This window comes from Zosterops lateralis, assembly GCF_965231275.1.
Source record: "Zosterops lateralis genome assembly, chromosome: 27".
NCBI classification, from domain to species: Eukaryota; Metazoa; Chordata; class Aves; order Passeriformes; family Zosteropidae; genus Zosterops; species Zosterops lateralis.
The window spans coordinates 6,130,296-6,138,093 of NC_139787.1; the positions used below are offsets into that span (position 1 = coordinate 6,130,296).

The following is a 7,798-nucleotide window of genomic DNA, read 5'->3' on the forward strand; positions in this document are numbered from 1 at the left end:
AGCCTCAGAGCAGTGTCAGTGGTGAGCACAAGCATCTTTGGGGCTCGGGGGGTGCAGACCACCCACCTACACCCCAGGTCTGCACTGAGTGGCATGGTGGGAGCTGGTGATCCCACTAGACGAGCTCTCCCACTGCTGGGAATGGTGGAGGAGTGCCATATGGCAGGGCTGGGGGTCAGCATGGGGCAAAGGCTTTCCTTTCCCAGGGATGCATGTGGCGTGGCTGGCCTAGGCAGGCTCCCCCATGCCAACAAAGCAGTAAAAATAAAAATCAGAATGTTGCGGGACTGCTCCTGGCAGAAAAAGACTGGTGCCAGGGGTCAGAGCCTCCTTGGTAAATATTTCATGGGTTCCCCTGACTGGCAGAATGCAGCCCACCTTCCATGCTGGTGACATGGAGCCAGCACAAGTCTGGTGCAACTCCAGTGCCCTATAAGAATGCTGAGTGATGGCTATGTCACATACAAAGCCACTGTACCAGCTCAAGGGGGGCTAGGGGGCAGTGATAGGGATGTCCCAGCCCTGTTGGGTCACATTCAGCTAGAGCACTGGGAATATAAGTGCTCCCAGTGTCCCTAGAGCGCAAAACCAGCACAAGGGAGTTGCCAGGCATGGGGACAGAGTCACTGTGTTTTCACCCAGATGATGCCCATAGCTATGAATGCAGCAGCATGTGGTCCCCCTGCACTGGCCTCCAGAACACAGGACACTGTACAAGCCCAAAACACCCAATTTCCTTCCCAAAGGCCTGGGGTGACATGGGATGGGGCTGGGGTGTGCTCCCATCACAGCTGTTCATCATGGCTAGCTCTCCCCTGAGCCCTATCCCAGGCCAGGAGGGCAGGAAGAAGTTCCCCGATGCCAATGACTCAGCTGAGGGTGTTGTTTTGCAACACGCCGGGTGTGGGAGGCTCCTGGTGTGTGGAAAGTAGAAGGCAAATTATCCAAATTATCCGAGGTGTGTGGTGAGCTCAGGGCCCAGGAAGGATGGTGGGCACAGAGCAAGCCGGGGGTGATGGACCTGCACCTGGAGCTGAGATAGGGGGTCCCACTCCAGGGCTCTCAGTAGGTGCTTCAGGCCAGGATGGTGACTCTGGGATGAACTTCCCCTGGGTCTGGTGCCATGTACATTCCTCACACTTATCTGTGATAAAGGAAGCAAAGGCACAAGGGCGAGAGGCAACAATGGTCTCAACAGAGAGGCCGGATCTGACCAAGCATCACTGGTGGCATGGACACCTTGGCCGCTGCCACCCTTCTGACTCAGTGACACAGTTTCCTGCTGGCTCTTTCCCCCATCCCAATATGTTTTTCTAGTAGACTTTTCAGTGTGTTTGGCTTTTTGGGGCTGTTTGTTGTCAGTTAGTTATTTTATTATATTTATTGTTAGAAATAAGGCTATTTTTAGCACACTGTTGGTTTAGATAGAGATGGGATTAGTCATCTCACCAAGAGCTGTTTGCAGTCTCTCCTCAAGGATTCTCTGGGGTTTGTTTTCCAATCAACTGAGATCATGTATCCAAAGAAATAAAAAATAAAAATAGTCAGAATAACACACAGCAGCCGTGCTCTAGTGCCTTTCTGTGAGTTATGGGATGAAAAATGAGGGAAGGATCCAACCCAGGATATTTATGAGACAAAGATGAGAACATTACTATGAACCTCAAAGTATTTTGGAAAATCAGTTTGAGATGCCTTTTTTTTTTTTTTTTTTTTTTTTTTTTTTTTTTTTTTTTTTTTTTGTCTCTTGGGAGCTGAATGCTGAGTAACTCCCTTCCTACACCAGGCTGCTGCTTTGTACAGCTGGTGCACAGCCTCTTTACAGTGGAAACTGCTTTCCCTTGCCCTATGCCAGCAGGAAGGAGGCAGGACTCCTGGGTCCTCCGAGATATGCAGCCACCTACACCCTCAGGCTATTAAAAAAAAAGGCACCCAAAAACCTAAAATGGGAAAGACATTTGTTCCTTTCCTGCACAGAGCTCAGGGAGGGAAGTGGGGTGAGGGCTGGGGGCAAAAACAAGAGGCCAAGAGAAGAGTCTTGCATTGCAGAGCATCATCTCCAGACTCCTTGCCACAACTTTTTGTCTCCCTCTGCCAGTGTTCCTTCCTCTGAACCAAGTCAGAGTTCCATGCGAATTTTGGGGAGATCAGTTTAGCTCTTAAAGATTGGGGTTGGATTGCAGGTAGGAATCAAAGTTCGTGGCTCACCTCATCCCTCATTGGAGTGAAGTGCTGCTCCCAGCTTGCCCCTGGCAGTGCCGGTGCCCTTGGTATGCAGAGCTGAAAGCGAGGGAAGGGGATGGGGGTCCTGTCATGCCACATCAGCTGGACGCTGGCCCAGGGAGGGGGTGATGGCCTTGGCAGTGGCACAGCCCATCTCGGGACGGGGAGAGGAGCAGAGCTGTGCACGGAGATGCACTCACGAGGTCATTCTCAGCTCCCCAGCCACGAGCCGAGGGACAGCCCCGGTGATCCTCAGGGTCTCTGCCAGCCCTATTCCTGGAGCACCCGTGACCTCCTGCCTGCGCTGGGGTGACTGGCACAGCACAGCACAGTGCACTCGCTGCATGCCCAACCAGCGAGGACGAGAGTGGCACACGTGCGGTGACAAGGCGGGGGGGCAGCCCGGGCACCGAGGAAGCGCCGCCTTCACGTGGCCCTTCGGGGCCCCCCCGCCGCCCACCCCGGCTTGGGCGCGGGAGGAGGATTATTTGCCCTCGCAGCTGGCGGAGGCCCCAACATATGCCGGGGCGGGGGCGGGGGGGACGACATTGCATGGACGAAGCTGCCAGCGATGCTCCCGAGGCGACCCTGCAAGGCTGGGTGCGGGGTTCCTCCTGCCCCGGCTGTGCACCCCCGCCGGCCCCCGCTCCTGCAAAACGCTCCTTTCCTCCCTGCCCCCCTTCCTCTCCAAGTCTAAATTCTCCCACAGCGTCCATTGACGTCCTGCTTGCGTCACCGTCTCCAGCACAACCAGACAGCACGTGGGAGAGGCAGGTTAAAGCAGCAGGGCCCTGGGAGGGCTCCAGCTGCGCACCCCAGCAGCGGGGCCTTGTGGGGAGGGGCCACTCCGCTAAACCCCCCCCACCCAAACGGGACCTGGGTCCTGGTGCCGCCGGGAGGTGTTTCCTGGCTCACCCCAGGGGGAATCAGCGGAGCCTGGGGGAAGATGAGGCTTTTTCTCGCCCCTCACAAGGCTTGCACGGGAGCGTGAACACATTTTGCTTCCAGGTCCATGACTGCCTCCTCCTCTCCTCCTCGCCGTGCTCCAAACCCAAATGGGGACCAGGAGCTCTGTTGGCCAGGAAGGGCAGCTTGCATTTGCCAGAGCCAGACTCGCGTGTTTTTTCCCGGCTGCCGGGCCCTGAGCCAGTCCTTGTGCTTTCACATCTGGGCTTTGCCTCTGCCCGAATTACGGTGCAGCTCAGCTGGGTCCTGGGGGCTGGGAACATGGTTTGCACGCAGGGGAAGTGCCAGAGCTCTGCCAGGGCGTGGGATGCAGCAAGTTTTGCAAGGGCTCAGGTACCTTTCCTGAAGCCCACTCATCATTTCTGCTCCAGGATATTGTGTGGCAGCCACAGCGCTGCAGGATGTCCCCTCGGCCGTGACTCCGGGCATCAGGGTAGGCGGGAGAACACCCCCCAACCCCGAAGCACAGCCCTGCTTCCTTGCTGCGTCCACGCTGCAACACGAGGGGTTATTTTTGTCCTTTCCTTCTATTTATTGTGTCAGAGCCGTGTGGGGTTGGAGAAGGCTGTGGTGTCTGCTTTGTGATTGCTTCCTTCCCGCCCATAACCTTTTGCCTTAAAACGGGATTCGCCCTGATCCTGGACCCAAGGCCGGGAAGCCTGGGCAGCATGCCACGGGCGCTGGCACTGCAAGGCTCTGGGGGACAGAGATTCCTGGCTCTGACCCTGGTTTTGATGCAAAGCTGAGCGCAAACACACTGCCCTTCAGCTCCTCATGGCAGAAACTGCAGCCCTGAATCTCCTCCCCTCGAGCATCCCCAGCCCCCGCCCAGTGCCTCCAGCAGCACTGGAGCCGGCACTGCCAGCTTGCACCCAGCCTGTGGAATGTTCAGCTTCCAAAGGCAGACAGATGGGTGAGTGGGAACCATCGTGGTGAGCCCTCAAACAGGATACACCACGAGAGAGGGGGGGAAAAGTAAAATAACTCAAGTTGCAGAAAGCAGCCCCCCTAAGTGGCAGCCACCCTTCTCGGGCAACAGGCAGAGGCAGCCCTGCATGAGCATCCCCAGGGCCAGTGGCACACTCAGTGGGGACAGACCTTCCTCATCCTCCCTGACACACTACTCAGGGCACCAAGCCAAGGGGAGAGTTATCAGTGCTGAGCTGGACTACCATGGCTGCTAGGCTTGGAGAACACCTGATAAATTTAAGGGCGTGGGGAAAGACCCCACTGCTGTTGCAAAGTATTGGTGTTGCCTTGGCCTGGCCACTGACTGGTCAGGACTATTTGCCAGCAACCCCAGCACACTGCTGCCTTCACCCCACTGCAGACTGTGGGATCTGTTCACCAGGGCTAACACTCTGTGGGGTAACCACCAGGGCCAAACCCTAGTGGGAAATGTCCAAAAGAGAAGGACTTGGGGCTGTTGGGGAATGAGAAGCTCAATGTGACCTGGCCATACAAACTGGCAGCCAATAAAAACAATGCTGTCCCACGTACGTGGGAGTCATCCCACAATATGGGCAGCACCTAAAGGGGGAGATTCTGCTCCTCTGCTCAGCTCTGGTGAGACACTACCTGCAGAGCTGCCTCCAACTCTGGGGCTCCCAGCACAGGAAGGACATGGAACTGCTGGAGCAAGGCCAGAAGATGAGATATTAGAAAGAAATTCTTTTCTGTGGAGGTTGATGAGGCCCTGGCTCAGGTTACCCGGAGAAACTGGGCTGCCCCATCCCTGGAAGTGTTCAAGGTCAGAATGGACAGGGCTTGGAGCAACCAGGGGTAGTGGAAGGTGTCCCTGCCAATGGCAGAGGGCAGAGTGAGATGATCTTTAAGGTCTCTTTCAACCCAAACAAGCCTATAATTCTGTGATTCTGCAGGCAGAAAACCCAGCTGTAGCTCGGCCGAAGCTGGTGGCAGCTTTGCTGGTCTATGTGGAGGTTTCCAGCTGGGACAGCAGCAGTTCCTGGGGCAGAACAGGCACAGCAGCACCCCCCATCTCCTGCTGCTGGGGGTTTATCAGCTAGGTAAGGATCTTTCAGCACATTTTAGCACCCCAAAGGCTTAAGCCCAGCACAATGCTTATCAGGTAATGGAGACTGGGAACACTTTGGAGCACCTTGCAATTTTAAATTAACTTGCTATCTCCTTTTTCTTCACAGCATAAAACAGCAATCCCGCTCTAGTGCAGGCAGTGGCTGTGGCAGCCAGCGGGTAGAGCTCCAGAAGCTCCCCAAGCAAGTGTATCTCCTCTGTGTGTAGGAGTAGCTGCTGACTGGGAGCAGCCCAATTTCCAAGAACTCCCCAAAGTTACAAGCCTTCACGTCTTGCTGAATCAGTGCAAGATCCAGAGCAGCTCCATGCTCAGCAGCTCAGAGAAAGCAAAGATCCATGTGTCTGCAGCCAGAACCTTAGTACTGAACAGGAGTATTTCCATCCCTTCCTCCTCTGTGATTCCTGCTCTCTGTGATTCCTGCACACACACCTGGTCCTAATGAAAGGTCCCGGTGCCTCCCCATTGCCCAGCCAGTTAAACCTGCACAAACTGAGCCCATCGCACACAAAAAGCCTCTCCTGGGTGAGTTCCTTATCACCTGTGAGTCAAGGCAATCTCCCCACTGTGGGTCCAACCCATCCTTGGCACAGAAGGGAGGTGCCCAGGGCTCCACACCACAGATCCAGCTGCTGTGCCCCAAGAAAGGAGGCTGGATCCCTCCTGGCCATGGCCCTGGGGAGCGTGATCCTCTATATGAGGCTGCGGCCAGCCTGCCCTCGCTGCTGCTCACTTGATCCCGTCTCTTCCCCGCCTAATCCGCACTCCCCTCTCTGCTCTACTTTAATGCCAAAGTTGGCTGGCAGCCACTCGGCTCTGAGACGAGGACGCTTTTTTTCCTGGTTATGCAACACACGGCTGAGCTGTTTGCCTTTCTCTGTGAGGAGTTTTGGGAGGCTGGGCTGGCTACCCTGTCCAGGCAATGGGCAGATCCTGGGATGCCCCAAATGGGGATTGAGAAGCTGCACACTGATTCGTCCTCTCTCTCTGCTCCAGGGACTGTTGTCCATTCCTAATCCATTCCCCTTTTCCTCTTCCCAGGTATCCCTCAGGGTTCAGCCCTGCTCCCTTTCTACATGGCTACCCATGCTGCAAGAAGAGTTTTCTTCAAGCTCACAGTGTGCTGGCACTGCATCCCAGTGAATTCTGCCACAGCATCTCAGTGAACCCTGGTGCAGCATCCTGGTACACACGACCAACAGCACCCCAGCTAACCCTGCAGTAGCATCCTGACTAACCCTGCCATGGCATCCTAACTAACCATGCCATGGCATCCTGGCTATCTCTGGCACAGCATCCTAGTTAACCTGCCATGACATCCTGACCAAGCCTGCCATCCCAGTTACCCCAGCTGGCTCCCAGCTGGGATCATCACCAACCTCCAGTGTGGCAGTCCCATTTCACACTGCCGTGCCATAGTACTGCTGACACTGAGTCTCATTTTGGTTCTCCACATGAGTCAGAGTACTGTGAGCCCCCTCCGAGGACCACAAGGCACAGCCTTAAATTCCGGCACCCCTCAGGGCCAAGTTCCCCCAGTCCAGGGCCTCCCCTCACTGCCTTTTCCTTGAGCCAAGGCCCCAGCAGCCCTTTTCAAGCGATGGGTTTATCTGCTCCACCACAGCCCCTTTTCTAGTGCTGGGAGCTTTGGAGATAAGCAAGGGCTCAGGAGAGTGCAGATTTAAGGCTCCAGCTGCCGCTCCCAGGGATGCTGTTCCTGGGCTGCCACATACAGTAGCATTTGCATCATGTGCTGAGTGGCCAACTGTGCCACCAGCTTATTTTGGGGTAGACCTAGGGTGCCCTCTGCCAGTGCCCAGGACAGACAAGATTCTTCCAGCTATGGCTGAGGCTGCCATGCCCTTCCAAAACCCACCATGGCATAAAAAGCTGCCAAAGAGCCTCTTCCAGGGAATGAAACATCCCCAAACCTGGCTGCTTTGGAAAACATCCCAGCCACCTGCCACCAGACCCTGGGGCTCCTGACATCCAGCACCCTCCCCGTACTCATCATGAGCCCACTGAGGTTGGCGGAGGGGGGGGGAGTTTGGGACACTGAGGACACTTTTTCCCTGCTCTCTCCTTAAATTATTCTGCCACATATAATAGATATTGGTGGTATTTTTAAGCCTTGCTTGTTTAATTATTGAGAAAGGTTTTGAAGGATCTCTTGAAGGCAAGGAAACAAGCACCCAGGGTGCTCACTGGATTTCACTTCCTGAAGCACAAGGCAGAGAGCAGGGCCCTAGCAGTTGCCAACTCTCTTTTACCACAGGAATCTTCTGACACCAGCTCCAGCCTGCTCAGTGTTGGCCTGAAGGGCTAGATGCAGGGATGGAGGGAGTGGATCTGGGCTTTGGAACTGCTGGGTGGTCATGAGGCTCAGGAACCAAAACAAGGGACAAGCCTTGTTCCCAAACCAACACTTGTCTGGCACAAAGGGACTGTGTCGGAGCTGGGAAATGCTGGGTCTCAGCTAACAGAAACCAGTGCAATCCCAGCACTGGCTTCCATTAGGAACGAATGTGGCCCAGAACTCACCATTTTTATTTTTAA

General features: G+C 55.3%; 1 protein-coding gene across 1 annotated transcript in view; it reads right to left on the reverse strand.

Moving 5' to 3' along the window:
- MEF2D (myocyte enhancer factor 2D) overlaps positions 1 to 2,575 on the reverse strand; it is an 86,760-nt gene extending 84,185 nt beyond the window's left edge. Inside the window, exon 1 of the mRNA XM_083878951.1 lies at positions 2,209 to 2,575. The gene's annotated coding sequence lies outside the window, so the exon portion shown is untranslated. The remainder of the gene's footprint in view (positions 1 to 2,208) is intronic.
- Between the last annotated feature and the right edge of the window lie 5,223 nt (positions 2,576 to 7,798).